Genomic DNA, 21,409 nt, shown 5'->3' with positions numbered 1-21,409 from the left:
AAAAAAAAAAAAAAATTAAAATCGTAATTAAATAAATACCCAAATCAGAGAAAGACCATCAAACTGTCAATGGCAGAAATCAAAGAATGGAGAGTCATTCTGTGTTCGTGAATTGGAAGACTCAACATAGTAAAGATGTCAGTTCTCCCCAGTTTGATCTATAAGTTTAATATGATTCCTTTTGAAATTCCAGCACATTTTTTTTGTAGACATAGACAAAAGTATTCTAAATTTATATGGAAAGGCAAGTGGATGGTAATAGCTAAAATGATTTTGAAAAAGTATAATGAAACTGCATGAATTGATCTACCTACCTAATTTCAAGACTTATACAGCTACAGTAATCATGACTGGTTGGTATTGTCAGAGGGGTAGACACACAGATCGAAGGGACAGAGTAGAGAATCCAGAAATAGACCCACACAAATATGCCCAGCTGATTTTGAGAAAGGTCCAAACGCAATTCAATGGAAGAAAGACAGCCCTTTCAACAAACAGTGCTGAAGCAACTGGAAATCTATAATTTAAAAAAAAAAAAACTATGACCAAAACTTCATATTTTATACAAAAATTACCTCAAAATGAATCACTGACATAGATTTACAATGAAAAACTACAAAACTTTCAGGAGCAAAGTAGGAGAAAATCTTCAGGATCTAGGACTATGCAAAGTGTTGTTATAGATATTACACCCAAGGCAGCGTTTATAAAATGATAAATTGGAATTGATAAAAATTTTTTTAAAAAAATTTTTCTGCAAAAGACCCAATTAAGAGGATGAAAGAAAAGTCGCAGAGTAGCAAATAATATGTGCACACCATATATCCAACATCGATTGGTATCAATCACAAATACACAACTCAAACTTAATAATAAAAAGCAAACACTTTAAAAGGGGTAAAACACATGAAGAGACACTTCGCTGAAGAGGATATACGGATGGCAAATAAATACCTGAAAAGATGTACTATTGTATAGTATCAAAGTCCTAAATATGTTCTGAGGTTCAAAGACTACAGTGAGTATACGTAACTTTGGTCATCATTATTCCCCAGCTGCCACCTTCTTTCTGGTAGCAGTATGCTTCCTTTGAGAACTTGCCCTTTCAACTTTCCAGGGAGTTGTGGTGGGACCCACAATCACAGTATTCCCAACTCTCTCTCCCACTACACCCCTGACCTTAGGGCAATAGGCATTCCAGTTTTTTTAAATCAAATTATCTCTCTTGGGAACTTGAATTTGATTAAAGATGCACAGATGTAAAGGCTTTGGATATTGAATTACTCAGTCATTCACAAAATATCTTGTCTCTCACATTCCCAGAGATAGCCGGGTTCTTTCCAAGAGACATGCTTAGCTCTTAGTTTAATACATTTGTGATCCAATACCCTTCAAATATTTTTTTTTTCTTACTTGAATCATTCAGAATTGTTTTCTGTTGCTTGCCTGGCCCTCCCTCAACTCCACAAGCAACAAAAAATTTACTAAGACCAATTTACTTGGATGTCTTAAATCCCTATATTTAGTCTTTGGGTCTGTATATTTCAAAATCAAGAGGACTACTGTAGTCCTCTTGTCTTAATATACAAATTTTAAGATACTTTTGTCTGTTTCTATATAAAAAAAAACTTAAATATCAACTGAGATCTATTATGTGTGAGGCTCTGGTCTAGTTGCTAGAACCAGGACAAAAATCAATAATGCAGACCAAGTCTCATAATCCTACAGCAGAAGGAAAAGCAACTAATAAAAGTATGTTGTTATTATTATTAAAAAATTATATTAAAAAATATAATACAGACTGTGGGAACAATTAATGTGAATATTAGGACAGAGAGTGTGTGATGATGTTGGTTACTCTTTGATATAGGGTGGTCTGAGAAGGCCTGTCTAATGAGGCAATATTTAAAAGAGAACTGACAGGCATGGGGGAGTGAACTTTCATATTGTCTGGGGAAGGGCTTCCCACACAGATGGAACAGCAAGCGCCTTGGGGCTGAAGTGAGAGTGTATTAGCAGGGTGGAAGAATCCCAAAACAGTTGTTGGGGTGGCCTGGATGGAGTGGGTGAGGTGCAAGTAGTAGGAGATGGATCAGAGAAATAACAGGACGATGTAGAAACTAGGTCATTGTAAAGACTTGGGCCTTATCCAGTTGTGTGGGAATGCGATCAGAGGGTTTTGAGATCTGATGGCCTTACAAAATTTATAATCAGAATGTTGTCCTGAACTTCTTTTCTTTACAAAAATTTCAACATGAACCTTTTGAATATCTGTGCAAGCATCAATCGAAACTATTGCATCTTATTTAAAAGGAACTATGAAATCACATGGCCCTATTTCAGTCAGAAGAATCGTCTCCTTTCGTTTGAATTCCCCCTGCTTTTATCTTTACTGCTGCCAGGGAACCTTTCACTGTTTGTCTCATATTGTAATTATAGAGAGACATTTCCTACTAAAATATAAACTGATTGAAGGCATTCATTGTATTTATGCATCTTGGATTCTAACCCAGAGGTACAATGATATTTCTGCACATAGTTACTTAATAATCCTGTTGAAATGGATGAGTGAAGTCCAAAATATTGTATATTTATGTATTCATTAATGGGGAGTTTTTCTTCTGACTAGAATGTAAATGTCAGGAAAGCAGACACTTGGCTTCTTTTGTTCACTTTATTTCTCCAGTTTCTAGAATAGTGCACGGTCCAGAGTAGGTACTTATTTAACACATAAAAATGTGTTAAAAGAATAAATGAATATCCTAATTTTACTGATGATAAAACTGAGTCCAAAAAATATAAAGTGAATTGCTTTTGGTCACACAGGCACAGTTAGTAGGGCAGAATTTAGGTAAACCAGATTTATAATATGCTGTCTTTCCATTGCAATGATTAATTTATTCATTCTTTCAACCAGCATTTATTGAGCACAAATTAGGCACGCAATACCATAAAAACATGGCCAAATATTCTTCAAGGAGACATGCTGCTTTTATTTCTGAGTGAAAGAATCTGAGAAATAGCAGAAAATGTAAAGATATTAAGGTATTCATACTTTGATTCATTTGAAGTAAAATAAAATATCTACTAAGACAAATTGAAAATATATTAGTGTACAGAGAACGAAGGGCCAAAAAGCAAAAGTACTGAGACGTGACTGTGTTTTTTACAGTCAAGTACTCAGGAATATAACAATGAGCATACCCAGTATTTATCAGCCTCAATACAACCACTTGCTGCATTGGGATAGGACGTAACATACTACTAGGAGACGCTGGTCACACATAATATGAATTTACCCTTTGGAGCCTTGCATCTCAGCAGCCCTGGAGAAGTAAGAAGAGTGTCAGGGACACAATACACACACTCTAATTGATCAACAAGTCATTTGATTTACTTTAAAACTTAACGTATCAGAAAGAACACGTTAAAAAGCCTAACCTGAATACAGAAAAATAAACCAGAGTACATAATGTCAGAATCGGGGACCTAATTTGAATAATTCCTAAGTTGAGATACATTTTATTAAACATTTGGAAGGAGGCAAAGAATTTGGATTAGCAAAGAAAAAGACAGAAGCCCTTGTAGGGAAGATACGTAAGTCAGAATCGGCAAATTAGGGTTAGCAAAATAATACTGATAATAATTGTAGTTAGGAAAGAAGATCTAGACATTAAAGAAAATGTTACAGCAAGCTGGCTGATATCATTTATTTATACTGGCTATATATATAGAAACATTTACTGGGCTTTGGTAATGTAAAAATCTTTGAATTACAAAGTGCTAGTTAGAATTATGCAAAAAGTTATTAAAATATAGTCTGTAATTCTGCATAAGTCCTGAGTTATAAAGAATAAAAGTGTTCCCTGCTGGATGGTAAAAAGAAATTCATGTATAATAAAAACCAGCCAAGGTCAGAATCACAATCAATTTAATTGATAACTAAATTGGGCTTACTGTACTTAAAAGATGATATGTATAATTGAGCATTTGCACTGTGTACTACTGGAGTGTTTAATCATGTCATAGAACAGAAATATAACATTAAACATTATATATCTTATGGCTGTAGAAGCCTGATCTTTAACTGTGAATACTTGAGCATGATTAAAATTACTCCCTAATAAATAAATAAGCTAAAGCTAGCATATGCTAGTATTTTTCCTTACACAGAAAAAAAAGGGAGATGATTTTAGGAGAAGCTTTCTGATTACAAATTGTTTTTTTCAGTTTAGTTTAATAATCATTTATTGAGTTCTATAAGAGGTGATGAGCATAAAGAAAGAATAAAATTTAAACTCTGTCCTCAAAAACTATATATTGCACAAAATTCTCCATGGCCTCAATCTTCTATCTAATTGTAAGATTCAAACTTAACAGTTGACAGTTGGGACACCTTTCTTCTCAAAACACTCTCTTTTTTTATTTCCATGATATCACATTCTGCTGGTCTTTTATGTTTCTGGGAGCTTTTTGTATTTCTCCTCACTATTCTAGGTCTTATCTACTTCAGTGCCTCTGGATGCAGTCTTAGACTCACTTCTCTTCCCACTGCAGGCTTCCTCCCTAACATTCATATTCCAGTGATCCCCAAATTATAAATCCAGCTCATACTTCTCTATTCTGAGCTCCAGATCCATATATCCTACATTCTGTTTTTGTTTTTACTTTGTCACTTAGATGTCTTAAAGGCATCTCATCATTAAAATGTACAAAACATCTTTCTGGGTTCAAATATGCTTCTCTTTCATCATTCTGCATTTCAATGAAAGGGAATTTTCCCCTACTTTTATTTGCTTGCTTAATAACTCTTCATCACTCATCCTCACACCCATCGATAAAAAAAATTCTCTAATTTCTGTTAATCCCCTTCTCAAATATGTCTCAGATCTATCATATCACTACCTGTCCTCTCTCACTACCCTTGCCCAAGCCACTAATATGTCTTGCCTAGACCACTACAGTAGCTTCCTCTCAGCTCCTGCTCCCATGTATTTCATAGTCACTAGAATCTTCTTTGAAAATGCAAGTTTGACTCTGTCACACAACACCAACACACTCTTTCTTTTCCAAACTATTTAGTGGTTTCCCATTGCTCACAGGATAAATTTAGAAATCTGGAAAATGATTTAGAATGTCCTGCAGCGGAGTCTCATTTCTAAATGTTTATGTCCACTTCTTCCACTCTAATTTCTCTCACTTATTATTTTCCAAATTCAGCAAATTTTTTTAGTTCCTCAAAAGTACAAAATTCATCTTATCCTTGACCATGGTGTTCCATCTGCTTAAAATGCTCTCTTCATCACCTTTCTTATCTACCTCACAACCTTTTGCTATATTGGTTTTATTTATTCTTCACATTTCTACCTGAACGTCATTCCCTTAGGTTGCCTTCCCTAACCCTATGCATCAGTTATATCTTCTCATAGAACACTGTAGCATTTCCTCATAACTCTTACAACTATTCTAATTGTATCTTCTGTGTAATTATTTTAATTATATATTTATCTGCCTCTTCACAGGTCAGTAAGCTCCACAAGGCATGGAATGTGTCTCTGTTGTATTCACAACTATATTTCCAGAACCTAGTACAGAAAAAATACTCAATAAATACTGGCTTAATAAACGAATGAAAAATGAATGAATGACCGCAGATACCTTTTAGCACTCCCTGACGTTGCCAACCCAGCATTGCCTTATTTGTCTAGAAGTGTTGTCAGAAGTATATCCATTTCACAATTTATAAAACAAACCAACAAAGAGAATTCTGTTGATTTCTTCATGCATGTTATAACAGGTCTTAACTTTATAAAAAATAGTCCAAATAGTAGAATTTTTTTAAAAAAGAATTAAAGCTAAGTAAACACTAAGTTCTCATATGATGCATTAGCCTTTAGGTTAATTATAGTTTTCTAAAGATTTACATAGGTATTATTAGTGGCTTAATGCATATAATATTTAAAATAAATGTCATGTCTGGTGACGCATGGCACAAAGCCTGAATATGTGTATTTTATAAAATTGAAATTTTCTGAGGAGCAGGTTAACATTGCAGAGTTTGAGTGAATGATGAAACTTATGAAAGAGAGGTAAAAGTCCAAAATTTTACGCTAATCTCTTAACCAGGACTTTATATATTTTCATTTACATTATATCTCATATCTGGAACATGGAAGATGCTTACCATAATTCCATACCCTCTATCATTTGTTTCCTCACTATTCCAACTTCCAAGTTTCTAATACAGTACATGTGGTCTGCATCCTCAACTTTCAGGTTTCATTGTCTTCCCTCACTGTTTCTTTGCTATGTGTTAAATACAGCTCAGTTTTGAAATCAATTCTTTTCCACTTCTAAAATCATACTGCTTGTAGAAAAATCCAAAATCACTTTTCAAGATAGTGTTAATCAAATTTAAGTCCTTCATTTAAAGTTACAAAGCATTCTTTCAGCTTCCTTGAAATGTATGCAATTCCTCACATTTCAAAAGCCTTAAAATACATTTTCTCAGAGAAATGATTCAAATATTTTCCAAAGTCTCAAGGTGCAACATCAACCTGACCCAAGTCCTGGGACAGTACATGGTGTAATCCTAGACTCTACTTTTAGCTAAAGAATAAAAACAGTATATTTCCCTAAGATCTAATTACCATATATGAGGGAGGAAACTCCTTTGGAAATAACGTGAGCTTTCACATATGTTATCCCTCAAAGGCTCCTTGAGTCTCCAAGGTGTAACAGCTGTGGAGCCATCTGTGCGCTGAATCAAGCTCCAATAGCAAATGCTGTCAATATAGAATTTAAGCCAAAAAGTTAAGATAGGGTCAGAACTCATTAGTAGAACACTGCTATCTTCCTAATAAATAGGTCAATCTGCATTTAATACTTTGAAAATCATTGTGTGAGAAGGAAAATTTTTGAACAACAAATATTTTACTGGAGTAGTTGCAAAATTACCTAGCTATGGTGAGGTTCTTTCATTCATTCATCCAGCAAATATTTAGTAATGACACCTTAATTATATATATATTAATATAGATATTAATAAATTAATATCTATATTAATACTAGTGACTAAAGTTTTGGGATAGAACAGATTAGGCCATAAAAAGTAAAGAAGTGAAATAGTGTTGGAAAAAGTAAGAACTAACTTCTCTCTATCACTTCTATGTCTACATTTATAACAACGACTCTAGCTTTCTGAATTACTACTATAAATTCTGTGATGAGCAAAATCTATAGCAAAATTAAAAAGAAAACAGCGAGTGGAAAATACAGGGTTTCATAAAAACATAATTTCAGGATATTTAGCATCTCACAAAAAGAAAAGATCTCTTTTGAGAGACCAAATAATTTCCCACTAATCAATAATTAAATGAGTAACTATTTTGGATAAAATGTTAGAATCACAGCAAAGTAAATCAGGTTTTAACTTTGGAGAATACATAATAGTTGCAGGTGAAAAGCTTTTTATGTTGGCAGGCCCATAACTGTCATATTGCTCTGTATATCACTATCTAATACCACATTCATTTCATGCTTTAGGCAAGTGTAATCCATTGTTTCCCTTATGTGAAACATCCTAATCTATTTTCTAGCCTTCTTATTTAATATTTATTTTCACACCTTCAATTTTTTTTTCTCAATTTAAAAATTGTGCTAAGGTCCTTTTGAGAAGCCAGTGAAGACTACTTGGGTCAATCTGTTTTGTTTTAAGCCCAAATACAGGAAATATATATGTAATGTATAAAGCATACTATGAAACAATAATAGGGATATATAAAATAGCAAGAAAGGTAAATTTGAAGAGACAACAAATTTGTTTGATTTTAAAATATTATAATATTAATAGAAGTTTCTCATGAACTTGAAGGAATTTAGTCAGTTTTATAACTGACATTTTATTTTGAGAGAAGATCAACAATAGAATCAAATAAACCATGTTATTTTACAGACACTTTGACACGGTACAAAAAAAAACATATGGTTTGGAGTCAAAAATATTTAAACTTGACTTTTATTTCTGCCATTATCTGACTGTATGGTGTTAGGAAAACAGTGAACTTCTCTGGAAAATATTAAAAATTCTGATTATGCCAAGTTTTGGCAAGATATAACAGGAACATCAATCCCTTATGAGTGGGAATATAATGAAGTGTGGCCATTCTGGAGAAGAGCTTAGAAATAATTAGTCAAATCAAGAATTAATTTGTACCTATGGCCCAGCAGTTACACTCTGAGGACATATCCAGAGTACCTTCTACATGAGAGGCCTTAAAGTTACATGGTGAAATGTTCATCACAGTATTATTTGTGGTAGCAGGGAACTGGAGGCAATCTAGGCGTCCAGCCGTGGTGCAACAGTGGATTAACACTATGTGAACCCATACAGTATGGTATCAGAACCACCTGAAGAGCTTTCAAAAAAGAAATATTGATGTTCTTGCCTAACAGAGATTCTTATCCAGTTGGTCTGGAAGGACCTGAGGATACTAGATGTTTCATAGAAGGTTGTCCAGTCAAAGTTGAGAGCTTTGGACAAAGCTTAAAATCATAGTGCTGAATGAAGGGTAAGAAACAGCAAGAGATCAGTAGTACAATACCACTTATGTAAATTTAAAAAGCATATAAACACAAAATAACACTCCATATTTTATAAGGACACAAAAATAAAGCATGCAACATACACATTTGAGCAGTTCCTTATGTGGAAAGATGCATGAGAGTATGGAATGGGGATAAAAGAGAATTCAATGTACATATATTCATACATAAATACCTACACCCAGACAAGAAAGGGGTCTTGAAGTCTTGCAAAGAATTCTGATAACGGTGTTCCAGGAATAAGAAACGAGATTAATGCAATCCTCTGCACCTAAGCTACAAACCATAATTACAACAACAACAATATAAAATTAGGGTATGGGACTGGTTAATTTTTAGTCCTTTCTAGTTTATATTATGTATTTAGTTTTCTCTAGATAGCTCTTTTTAGTGTATAGTCTCATCTAGTTAGAAAAATTCTCTTTGTTTCACTCACTGCCTTTTCGGTTTGAGATACTCTTTCTTTAGCTGAGTTTCGCCCTGTAAGTGAGATTTCAATAAATACAAAGGAATATGACAAGACTCATGATTATTATAAAAGCAATAATTAAGAGAACAAATAATGACTGCTCTGGAGAAGGAAAAACTTCGTAATGAGCACTAGGACTATGATAAACGTTTTCTAATATTTCTTCATCTGTCATTTGCAAAGAAGATGACACATTTTGTTTGGCACCAAATGGAACAATATGAATCACTAAAGGGAATTTACGGGAATTTCAGTTCAACATAACAGAAGGCTTCCATTTAGAGTTGTCCTAACAGGGAAAGATTGTGAATTCACAGTCACTAGAGTGGTGAAAATTAGTGGAATGCAATAGAAATTAGTCATACGTTCTTGCTGCTCAGACAATGGCTGTCACTCAGATTGAGTGATCACAGTCATACTCTTTTTACTTCCTCCTCTACCTTCTTATTTGGGGTCCATGATAGGAAATGCATGTCTTTTTTTCTTCACGATTGTTTAGGTCCATAAATATCAAATTAGATGATTTACAAGAATTCTGTTAGGCCTGTGATGCTATGAGAGGTAAGAAATGAACCTATCTATCGCATGAGTCAGTTATCACTCTAATTGTATTCTAAAATACATATCAATTTCAATATAAGATAAACTGCATTCCAATAAAAGTTAAATTTAGTCCACAAATGTAAAATATATCTTCCTTGGCAAATTTTTCTAATGTTCACTTCTTTTTTATTTTGATTTGTGTTTTCACGTAATTTTTAGAATTGCAAACAGAACAAAATTTACGTACAAAAAAGAATAAGTGACTTAATGCTTTTAAGAGGAAAATTATTTACGGAACTGAATAATTATAAACCAAAACAGTTTAATAGTGGTGATTACTGACAAGACATCTGACTGTGACTAAAAGGAAAGTTTGCTTGAGAATATCATGGAAGTTTTGGTTACTGAAATATATTAAAGCAAAATAGAGGGCATCAAAGCTGGAGTCAGGAGGCTGTGAAATTAATAGTCACAAGAGTTGAGTCACCTAACTCAAGAATTCAGCACTGTCACCTAACAAGTGTCGCCTTCTTGGCAAAACTCAATTTCTTGACCTCTGAAACTCGTTTTACTCGATAAATATTTATTGAGTGACTACTATGGGATAAGTCCTGAGTACACAGAACACAACCTCAGGGAGCTCAAAAATGTTACAGTGAGGCTCCCTATGTAAATAAATACTTGAATTCAGAGCAATAGAAATGAATAACGGAAGTAAACACATTGTGCAGTTGCTGCAGAATGAAGAGATGAATGGTATGAGGAGTGGATAAGGGAAGAAATGTTGAATATAACAATATCTACTTCAGAGCTTTGGTCTAAGGATGAAAAGAGACAAGGCGCGTGGAAATATTTTGTATACACTATGTTTTTCTCATTTGAAGGAGGAATTTTTGAATGTGTAATATTTGTCACATCCTTCTTTTTTATTCCCATTGCTACCACACTTGCTTAAGCTGCTAATCACTTCACGTGTGGACTTAAGAAATATAAATTTTGTCTCTCTTGTGTCCTAATGATGGGGGTATTTTCTTCAGAAAGCTAGAGTTAAAATAAATAGGCATTTCCTTTGAACAAGTAAGTTAGTTTGGTGCCTCATAGCGAAGAGAATAATAGAAAATAAAGTATTATGGTCTACCTTCTATAATTTTGCCTGAGACTAAGCAAGACTGCAATTAAACAAAGGAAGAAAAAAATTCTAATAGTTACTGATAGCAGTAAGGAAGAAAGTGAAATTTATTACTGGAGTGGAAAAGTGTCTTCCTTTAGTGATAAGGCAACCAGAAAATATGATAATTTAAATATCCTATAAAAATTGCCAAATCAGCTACTCTGTTATGACTTGATTTAGTAACCATTCTACAATTTCTCCATCTTAAAAAGAATGATAATGCTGGGGCTGGCCCGTGGCCAAGTGGTTAAGTTCGCGCACTCTGCTGCAGGTGGCCCAGTGATTCCTCGGTTCGAATCCTGGGAGCGGACATGGCACTGCTCATCAAACCACACTGAGGCGGCATCCCACGTGCCACAACTAGAAGGACCCACAGCTAAGACTATACAACTATGTACCGGGGGGCTTTGGGGAGAAAAAGGAAAAAAATAAAATCTTTATTAAAAAAAAAAGAATGATAATGCCTACCTCATAGAGCGATTACAACAAGGGTTCAGCTGATGAGCCTCATCAAGCACACGCATGACACATAAGCAGGTCATTAAAAGTTCATTTTCTTGGCCTCTATTTCTTTGTTTTGCTAAATTAATTATTGTATATATTCATGGTACTTTTTTATTGAAGTATAATTGACTATTAACATTATCTTAGTTTCATGTATACAATATAATGATTCACTATTTGTATATGTTGTGAAATGATTAACACAATAAGTCTAGTTAACATCTGCCCCATACATAGGTATAAAATTATTTTTCTGGTGATAAAGACTTTTAAGATTTAATTTCTTAGAGATTTTCAAATACACAATATAGTATTATTAACTATAGTCACTGTGCTGTACTTTACATCCCCATGCCTTACTTATTTTATCATTGGAAATCTGGCTCCCCTTCACCCATGTCGCCTGTCCTCCCAACCTCCACTTCTGACAACCACCAATCTGTTCTCCATATCTATGAGCTTGGTTTGTTATTTTTTTACATCCCACATATAAGTGAGATCATAAGGTATTTGTCTTTCATGGCACTTTTATCTAGGAAGCAAAGGAAGAATAACATTATAAATTTAAATAGTGCAAACTGTTGTTTGAGTATGGAAAGCACAAAACATCAGGAGACTTTAACATATCATCTTTGAGGCAAGACTAGAGGGTTGAATATTCCAGGAAAAGCTCAAAGGCAAAAAAGAAATTAAGGTGGAAGTATAGTTGTATGAGAAATAGATATTTTGAATATTTCTCTGTCTGAAATTAATTCCAAATGAGCAAGCCTGAGAATATTATAATTTGGGAAAGAAAACAAACACCTTAATTTTGTTGGAAAAATGCATAACTAAGACCATGTTGGTTCTGACAATAAGTTTGGTCCTATCATATACAGTAGGAAGCTTAGCACAGATACACTCAGTATGTAACCACACACTGAGTGATTAATGACAACATTTAGGCCTCTCGGTTCGCCAACTGACAGAAGAGATGTAGGCAATGCAAGAACTGTTAGGAGGTGGGTATATGAAGCCCCCCAGCTTCTACAGTTTTCCATAATGAGATCTAAACGATTCCTTTCTTTACCGGAATCAAGGGTTAGAGAATCAGCATTATGGGTGATCACTCATTTTCTTGAGATTTTTTTTCTTTTGTTTCCCGTCATTAAGTACTTTACAACTGGCAGCAAGCCAACAGCAAGCATTCTGAGCTTGGCAGCCAAAATGGAGTTTATATTAGAAAGGAAAAGCAAAAATTGCTAGGAAAGGAAAATTATTTTATTAACCTTATAAGAAATCTAAGCGTATTGATTTTCTTTTTCAGGCTCCCACAATGCCAAATAGAAATATGTTGTAAGTAAAATTGTATACAATTGCAATACCTCTGCATAAGTTATGATCATATGAAACAACTTAAAATTTTCTTGACAAACAGCAGATATGTTTTAATGGTATCTCGTCTTTTTTTAGACTTTTCCCTTTATAGCACTCACCATAATTTGTAATTATATGATTTTTTCTGTGATTACTTGTATCTATCTCTGTCACTAGGTTATTCTCTTCATGATGGTAGGAACTATGTTGTTGTTGTTTATTCTATAGTTGTATCTCCAGTGTCCAGCATAATAAAAAAATAAATAAATAAATTTTCCATAGCTCCTGTTTAGCCTTTCTCTTTTTACAACTGTACTTTCACATATCTGACCTTAAAAGAGGGTTACCGTATCCTTAAAGGATGTTAGAAAGAGTATAGTGGTCTGCTTGTATTGTATTTTGATTTTTTAAAAGTAGGGTTAAGGGCCCACCTCACACTCATTGGGATGGCTACTATTGAAAAAGTACAATAACAAGTGTTGCCAATGCGTAGAGAAACTGGAATCCTTGTGCACTCTTGGTGAGAATGTAAAATGGCACGGCCAATGTGGAAAACAGTATAGTGGTTCCTAAGAAAATTAAACACAGAATTACCATATGATCCAGCAATTCAACTTTTGGGTATATAACCCAAAGAACTGAAAACAGGGCCTTGAAAACATATTTGTACACCCATGTTCATAGCAACATTATTCACAGTGGCTAATACATGGAGGCAACCCAAGTGTCCACTCACAGATGAATGGATAAGCAAAATGTGTTATATACACACAATGGAATATTATTCAGCCTCAAAAAGTAAGAAAATTCTGACATATGCTACAACATTGATGAACCTTGAGGACACTATGATAAATGAAATAAGCCAGTCACAAAAAACAAATACTGTATGATGCCACTTAAAAGAGGTACCTAGAGCAGTCGAAATCAAAAAGACAGGAAGAAGAATGCTGACTATGAGCAGCTGACAGGGGAGGAAGGAATGGGGAGTTACTGTTAAATGGGTATAGAGTTTCAGTTTTGCAAGATGAAAAGAAGTCTGGAGATTGATGGTGGTGATGATTGTACAACAGAAGGAATATACTTAAACCACTGAACTGTATAGTTAAAAACAGTTAAGTCAGTAAATTTTAGGTTGCGTATACTTTACTGCAACAAAAAATAAGGTTAAGGGAAAACAGATTTTACATTTTTATATTATAAGGAAGCTTACTAAGAATGTTCATCTCTATCATGGCTATTGCCTACCTTTTAAAATAATTTACAACTGAAAGGCATATGCTTAACTCCTAAGGATAAGGACCTCTTAGGTCACTAATAGGGACTTTGGGAAAATATCAAGCTATATTATTATTATTGAACTATATTATTATACTTTAGAGTCCTAAAGTACATATAAATGGTTTATTCCAGAGCTCATGCTCTCTCAAGGGAATGAGGTGTTTGTGTTCCTCTTATTTTTACCTACTGTAAGTACTAGAAGCATCTGAGAACCATCTAAATCAGCTGGATTTTGTCATATTTCTTAGCATCCCTGATACAAAGTAAGACTCACAATATCATATATCTAAAAAATAATCTTTGGAAGTATTTTAAGAACTTTTGTATTTTTAATCATCAAAGCTGGTTAAATTTAGACAAGAATTTCACAAAGTAGTATACTATACATCTGTGAGGACATCTGTTATTACAATATTTAGGCAAGCACCAAAATATTTAAATTCACTAGAAGAAAAAGAAAGTAGTAGACCTTGGGAAGAATGTATTTGGATCTTAGTACAAATATACCTGTGGAACAGAATTTAATCTTATCTGGTTAACCTTATTTAACTAGATGAAATTTGAAGCCAAAAACAAGCAATAAAGTTAGTTTGTGTTTGTTAGATAATATAGCATTTCCGAAACTTTATATCAGCTTTTACAGGGAAAGAACTAAAGTCATGTAAGTGAGGCACTAATTTTAGGTGCCAAAATGTAGTAATCAAGATAAATTATAATTCAACATTAAAAATATAAAAATTAATGCAAAAATTCTATGATAAGCAAGATATCAAAATTTTAAATAAAGACAAGATCAATGTTCTTTTTTATCCCTTTATCTCCTTTGACTCCAGGATGGCTAGGCACAACACAGCTTTTGTTTTAGACTCTCTTTATAAGGATGTTTGTATAACAGACAGCATTGGAGGATACAGACAGCGTCTTTGGAGCAGAGGGGAGATTTCCTGTCAAGGATAACAAAAATGATGACTCCCTTTGGGTCAAATGTTGAGCAGATTTGTCAGAAGTCTTCATTTAAAATATTGGAGTTTCCAAAGTTTGGGGTTCCTCAGTTGTGACAGAAACTCACTGTTTTATTTCATATTGTCTTGTGGTATTCGGAAGGCAATTTATGCAAGGAGAACTGATTTAACAACGAAACTCGCAGTGTTTACTGTGCTTTGATTAATAAAGGACTTTGTCTCTGACCCAGGAGTCTCATGTCTTTTGCCAGTATATATGACACTGTGGCAGGCTAACTTAGCTTTCAAGTAAGGCAAATTTTAAAACCTTCATGCTTGTTGACAGTGTTCTTTTTTTCTTTTAAATTTCTTCAAAGAGAAGTAAAAATCTTGGAAATTTCTGTATGCTACAATATGGTGCTGTTTTCATCTGATATAGTTTACTTATTCCAAAATAATTAACTTTTTACACAGCTTTATGTATTGTTAATATTTAAAGGTCCTTAGATGTATTTTCTTAAAAAAACTTACACTAAATACATTAGACATTGATGGAATTGAAGAAAACAATAGTGCATTTCACATGCTTTCTATGTTTGCATTCAGTATTTCAGAAATAGATGCTCAAAATGCAGAGGTAGTTAAATTTTTAGAGGATGAAATACGTATTACAAGCAGAGCTCTCTGTGCATACATAACTTCCCAATGCTGACTTTAAATCTAATTTTGTGACAGCTGTAAAAATGGCTACCTCACAGAGAAAAGCAAAGAAATCAAATTTATGCTATTCTCTGAAAAGTTACAACGCTAAACAAAGCATTGTTCTGAATTTTAAACTGTAACATTTGTGCGTCTAGTGAGGTTCCTGGGGAAATGCAATTCTTTAGAATATATTTATAAATCACCTTTCATGATGAAGAATTTTTAAATCATTTCCACAACTAGTAGTAGAAGGAAAAGGAGGGGTGGGACTTCACACAGAAAGTATTTGTTCACAAACATCTAAGCAGAACAAAAACATTGCTATCACCACTTAGTGTGCCGAAAATTATGATTGAATAAGATAGGCTTGTGCTAAACCTATACAAGGCCAACACTTCCACACAAAAAATGAAAAAGAAAACAAAAGCAGAAGACACCAGCAGAAAGAAAGGCTGACATTACTGATTTTACAATGAGCATATGGGCAGGAACAAGAGACAGAAACATTCGTGAGCCATATGTATGATAAGGAAGATTCCCCCATACACTATTTCTGCATTTTTAATTTTACTTTTACCCACGCGATGAAAGAGAACATAATAAAACAAAGTTGAATACTGTAATTTGAGTTGACTCTGTCTAAGCCCATAGTTTTCAAATGCAAGTTACCAAATTTCATTCTTGAAGCAAATTGAAACAGTTAGTAATATTTTCTTTTACCGTTCCAAAAGTCAAAGAGCCTAACCCTGACTATAACTGCAGACCTAAGCTGAAGGGTCTTTACAACCATGCACTTTGGACACAGCATATAAAATATAATGCTATGAAAAGATATATGATCAGAAAACATCTTGGTTATAAATATGTGTATATTGCTATAGATTTAAATATGTATGTCTATGCATAAAATTTTTAATGGGCACACAATAAAAAACTAATGATAGGGAAAATATTCCTCAAATTTGGAATAATATCCTTTTTTTCACCACATTTAGGAGGGAAAAGAATGATGGAGGAAAATTAAAAAGATGGCGTCAGATGACCTCTTAAAGTTAGCAAGATTTTCTAAAGATTTTTCCCATTACTCAAGTGTCTTTGAGATTCCTTAGCCTGTTAGCCAATATCGATAGTTCTTTTTAGCTAAGAAAAAGGGGCACCCCTGTTAGGAACTCCAGATATAATGTCCGTTCCTTAAAGCCATGTGGTAAGTGTTATGAATGTTTACAAATATTCTGCTATTTCTTCTGGGCTTGTGGTAGGCTTGTACTTCTCTACCATTTTTGAAGTATTTGTAGACATATGACTTGTTTCAGCTAGTGAAATCAAAATGGACATACTCTGTGAAACCTCCTGACCAAAATTTTAAGAAGCACTGACTGATTGCCATTTGTGCTTTTTTTTCCCTGCCATAGCACTTACGGGAAAATGTTCTGAGATGGGGCCTCTGTATCCCTGAGTTAGCTAGTGACTATGGTAAGCAGAGTTCATGTGCCTCCTTGTATTGGATAGGTAGACTGAGAAAAAATTGACCTTCATGTTATGAATCTACTGAGATTGTAGGGTTATTTGTTATTACCACATGACCTAGCCTATTCTAAATGAAACAAGCCATGAATTAGTCAATTTTTACATATTAAATAAAATGAAAAGAATTTCAAGATTTCTTAATACTTCTCAAACCCTTAATTTTGTCCTAAATGCAGTCACTTTCTCTCAAATATCTCCATACAAGGCCATTATAATATATCTCTTGAAGTGAATTATCCATTAGGGTAGAAGGAGTTAATCTAAATTTAATTAAGAAAAATCAGTGAAACAGACTGAGGTTCTCATTAAATGACTAAACTTCTCAATAATAATTTGTTCCTACAAAATAAGAGAAAAATACACATAAAGGTCACTTGATTAACACTGTGGGATATAAATTGATTGCATTATTGTTCAAATGATGGAAAACAATGGAAGTGGCCTCTGTTCACCAACCCAGCTAGCTGCTAAGTCAGAGTATACAGAATGAAAACTTCACTTCCTACAAGCTAATCAAAACACTGGTGCTCGGGAAAAACAACACTAAAAAAGCCACAAATCCGAGAGTAGGGAAATGATGGTCATTGACACTTTTCTAAATAACTATAGGTGAGAATGATATCTTGATTTTTCTGAAAACACAAAGTGATAGAATAAATGTTCTTCAAAGTAATGGAATCAAATACTTTCAATTGTTCATTCATATAACTTGGTAAAAAGTTTTATTGGGGAATAATTTGGGAAATCATAATTTACAATAACATAAGAAATAATCCTACTAAATTTTACTTCTACAATCATCCCAGAAAGACTCAGCAAGGTTGTTTAACGTATTTCTCAATAATAAACTGCTCAAAATGCAAGGTTCACTAATGCGTACTAGAGCGTTTCCATTGATGCAGTTGGAAGAGTAGGAGTGATGGTGATATTTCCTTTAATGTTAAATCCAATAAATATCAATGTGTAAGGTATACAAAGTGTTTAGTCATATAGGAATATTTTAAGCAGTTTCATATTTTCTCTTTTCTATTTTATCTTTATCCCTTTTTTGTCTTTAATTTTAAGTCTTGCCCCAAACATGGATTGTATGTTGAAAGTAGTTTAAACTAGGAAGAATTCTAAATTTTGATAGTTGGTAGAAGAATGCCATTGTATAAAATAAACTAATTTTCCCAGGACCTTGTGTATCCATAACATATAAAAAAAGTGAACCATAGCTTGTAATACTTTGTTTATCTAAAGTTAAATTTAGTTAAATTTAAGAAGGATTCATAGAGACACATTATTTTTCCCACACAACTGAACGCTTTCCTTTTGAGATTACTGCTGGGGATTGCTAAGGAAGGAAATCATAAAAATGTCCTCATTGAATAATCCTCCCACATGCCACATAACATCCTTTTAATCTCCGACCATTACTTAGAAAGTCTCTCTTTTATCCCTAAAGAAGTCATCTGCAATCCAGGAACAATATGGTCTGTTCAGAGGCTAGATGTTGAATCCAAATAGAACATGTACTGAAGATATTAAAACTTATGGGATAGGAAAGAGAGTTCCAGAAGGAATCTAAAGATGGCTTTTCTGCTAAAATGTTCCAGGCCCAACCACAGCGTGTTCCTAACTAAACTTTTAATAGTTACTAAAGTGGATATCAACACTCAATTTTTTCCTTGCTAATGGGAATTTCAGTCTATCCGCTGAGCATTCACAGATGTCTCAAGGAATTAATCTTGAATTATCTAAGTCAGTGATGGTGGATTCATTCCCTATTGACAAATAATTCGGATAGTCTTGCTTTCAATGAATTCAGAGTAGTGTGCACAGGAAAAATTACCATCATTGGAAAGTTACAAAAGACGTAATAGAAAATGGTTCTAGTTTACTAGGTTTCAATCTCTATTCCAGTGTGAATTTAGGCAAGGTTTTTTAACCTCCATTTGTCTCAGTGGATACATGTAAGGAGAAAATCAGAATACCTAATTCGCAAGTTTTTATAAAGCAAAATGAGATCATTCTTATATAATGCCTAGAACTATCCTTAACACATCATAAGGACCTAATAAATATTAGCTGTTATTATTATTGTTGAGATGGTACCACAGACTGAATGTATGTACCCCCCTGAAATTCACATGCTGAAATTTGCCAGCTCCTAAATCTTATGCTTCCCAACCTCCAGAACTGTGAGAAATAAATTTCTGTTGTTTATAAGCCACTCAGTCGGTGGTATTTTGTTACAGCAGCCTGAATGGACTATGACAGATGGAAAAGAGAAACTTCCCTTAACTACCTTCCACTTTTGTGCCAGTTTTTGTGTGTGTGTTTGCAAAAATGGAGGAAACAAACCTGCCTATTGCTGATGACCTCTCATTTATTATGGATACATTTACATGAACAGCAGTTGCCATATTGTCAAAAAACAAACTTACCATCTCAAAAACTTTCAGATATACTTAACAACTTACACCTGCTTAGAGGATAAGTTTCAAACTCTTTACTCTGTGCTTCAAAACTCTCCAAAAGATGATTGTAACTGACCTTCTCAGTTGAAACTGAAATCTCTCCTCTCTACGTTTGTCTCCACCAGCCAAAGTCAATTCACTTTTAGTTTCCTCAAGTGATGTGTAACATTACCAGAGCCATAAACATTCATGTAACTGTACACATTATATATGACTAAATACATTTGTTTTCTAACCTAAAAAGTGCTTTCACTATTTTCACCCATTGAAACATCTTGAAAGGCTCAAATAGTGTTTGATAAAGAGCAAAGAAACAAGACAATTATTAATAAATTTGGAGTTGAAATAAAGTGGAGAAAAAAATAGTAGGTTGTTGTAAAATTAAGACTTTTTGTTTTTTCTGGCTGGTTAGATTTAATTTAAGGGAAAACGTTAAGCATTCATATAGGCCAAGATTAAAGAAAAAGTGGAATGAGGAGTTTTTATAATCAAGACAGTGGAGAAGGGAGTATAATACAGAGGTTATGAATGTGCTATTGGAGCCAAATTGCTTGAATTCAAATTTGAACTCTACCTTTTACTAACCATGTGAACTTGGGAAACTTTTTTAACCTCACTGTGCCCGTTTCCCCATCTACAAAATGCATATCTAGATGATATCCACTGTACATAGCATGAGTATGAAGATTAAACAGGTTATTACATGTAGAGGATTTCAAAACTGTCTCTGAACCAAAGAAAGTGCTCATTAAATGTTAGGAAATGAAAAGGAAGGAGGTTGGGGCCCGCCTGGTGGCGCAGCGGTTAAGTTCGCACATTGGGCTTCTTGGCAGCCTGGGGTTCGCCGGTTCGGATCCTGGATGCGGACATGGCACTGCTTGGCACGCCATGCTGTGGTAGGCATCCCACATATAAAGTAGAGGAAGATGGGCACGGATGTTAGCTCAGGGCCAGGCTTCCTCAGCAAAAAGAGGAGGACTGGCAGTAGTTAGCTCAGGGCTAATCTTCCTCAAAAAAAAAAAAAAAGGAACGAGGCAATACAATATGAATACATAAGTTATTTTTCAAGTCTCTGTCAAGCGTGATCCCTCTCTCAACCAAGAAAAAATTCTTAACTGCCTCTGATTTTCATGACATTTTATTTGTACCTTTTTTAGGGGATATGGTAGAAGATGCTGTTTATACTTTAGTATAGTATACAGTTATTTTATGTGTGCTTTCCATAAGTCATAAGCTCCTTAAAATCACCAACTATTGTGTATTTCTTCTCCATCATTGTCAATCAATAAATATTTGTTAAGTAAATATAAATACAAATACGTTATCTCTCCTTTACCTTGAAAATACACTTTTATAATTTTCACATCTTATTACTAACATTTCAATCATCAAATTCTATTTGTTTTGAACAAAACTTAAGGATAGAGCAATAAAATGCCCAATATTTTTATTGAGCCATAATACTTTGCATTGTGATGATTTTCTAAATATGTAGTTGCATCAACAGTGACCTCATCTCCACCATTTAGAATCTTTTTTTTATTGTAGGTACAAATATTCAGCAGCAACAGCCATTTTGGAGTTATGAGAAACACAATCATGAAGCATTTTCAGAAAATCTGGAATAATTGATACTATATTTATAAGTAATTAGTTACAAATTAATGCTAAACCATGAAGTCTTTGTGAACTGTACTCATACTGAATTTTCTGTATAAAATGTCTAAATATAAAAAAACTAACTTATTTTGGAAATTAATTAAGCATCTATTTAACAACAAAATGTAAAAAAATTAAGGTCATTTTAATGCAGAAACATGCTTTTGGTTCTGTTCTCAGATTATTAACA

General features: G+C 33.7%; 1 protein-coding gene across 1 annotated transcript in view; it reads right to left on the bottom strand.

Annotated features, from left to right (window-relative positions):
- CSMD3 (CUB and Sushi multiple domains 3) overlaps nucleotides 1-21,409 on the bottom strand; it is a 1,175,747-nt gene that overhangs the window by 869,664 nt on the left and 284,674 nt on the right. The gene's annotated exons all lie outside the window — the stretch shown is intronic.

The sequence above is a fragment of the Equus quagga genome, chromosome 16, assembly GCF_021613505.1.
Source record: "Equus quagga isolate Etosha38 chromosome 16, UCLA_HA_Equagga_1.0, whole genome shotgun sequence".
In the NCBI taxonomy this organism is placed as follows: Eukaryota; Metazoa; Chordata; class Mammalia; order Perissodactyla; family Equidae; genus Equus; species Equus quagga.
The sequence above is the reverse complement of the archived record's forward strand: the minus strand, read 5'-3'. Positions and strand labels throughout refer to the sequence as shown.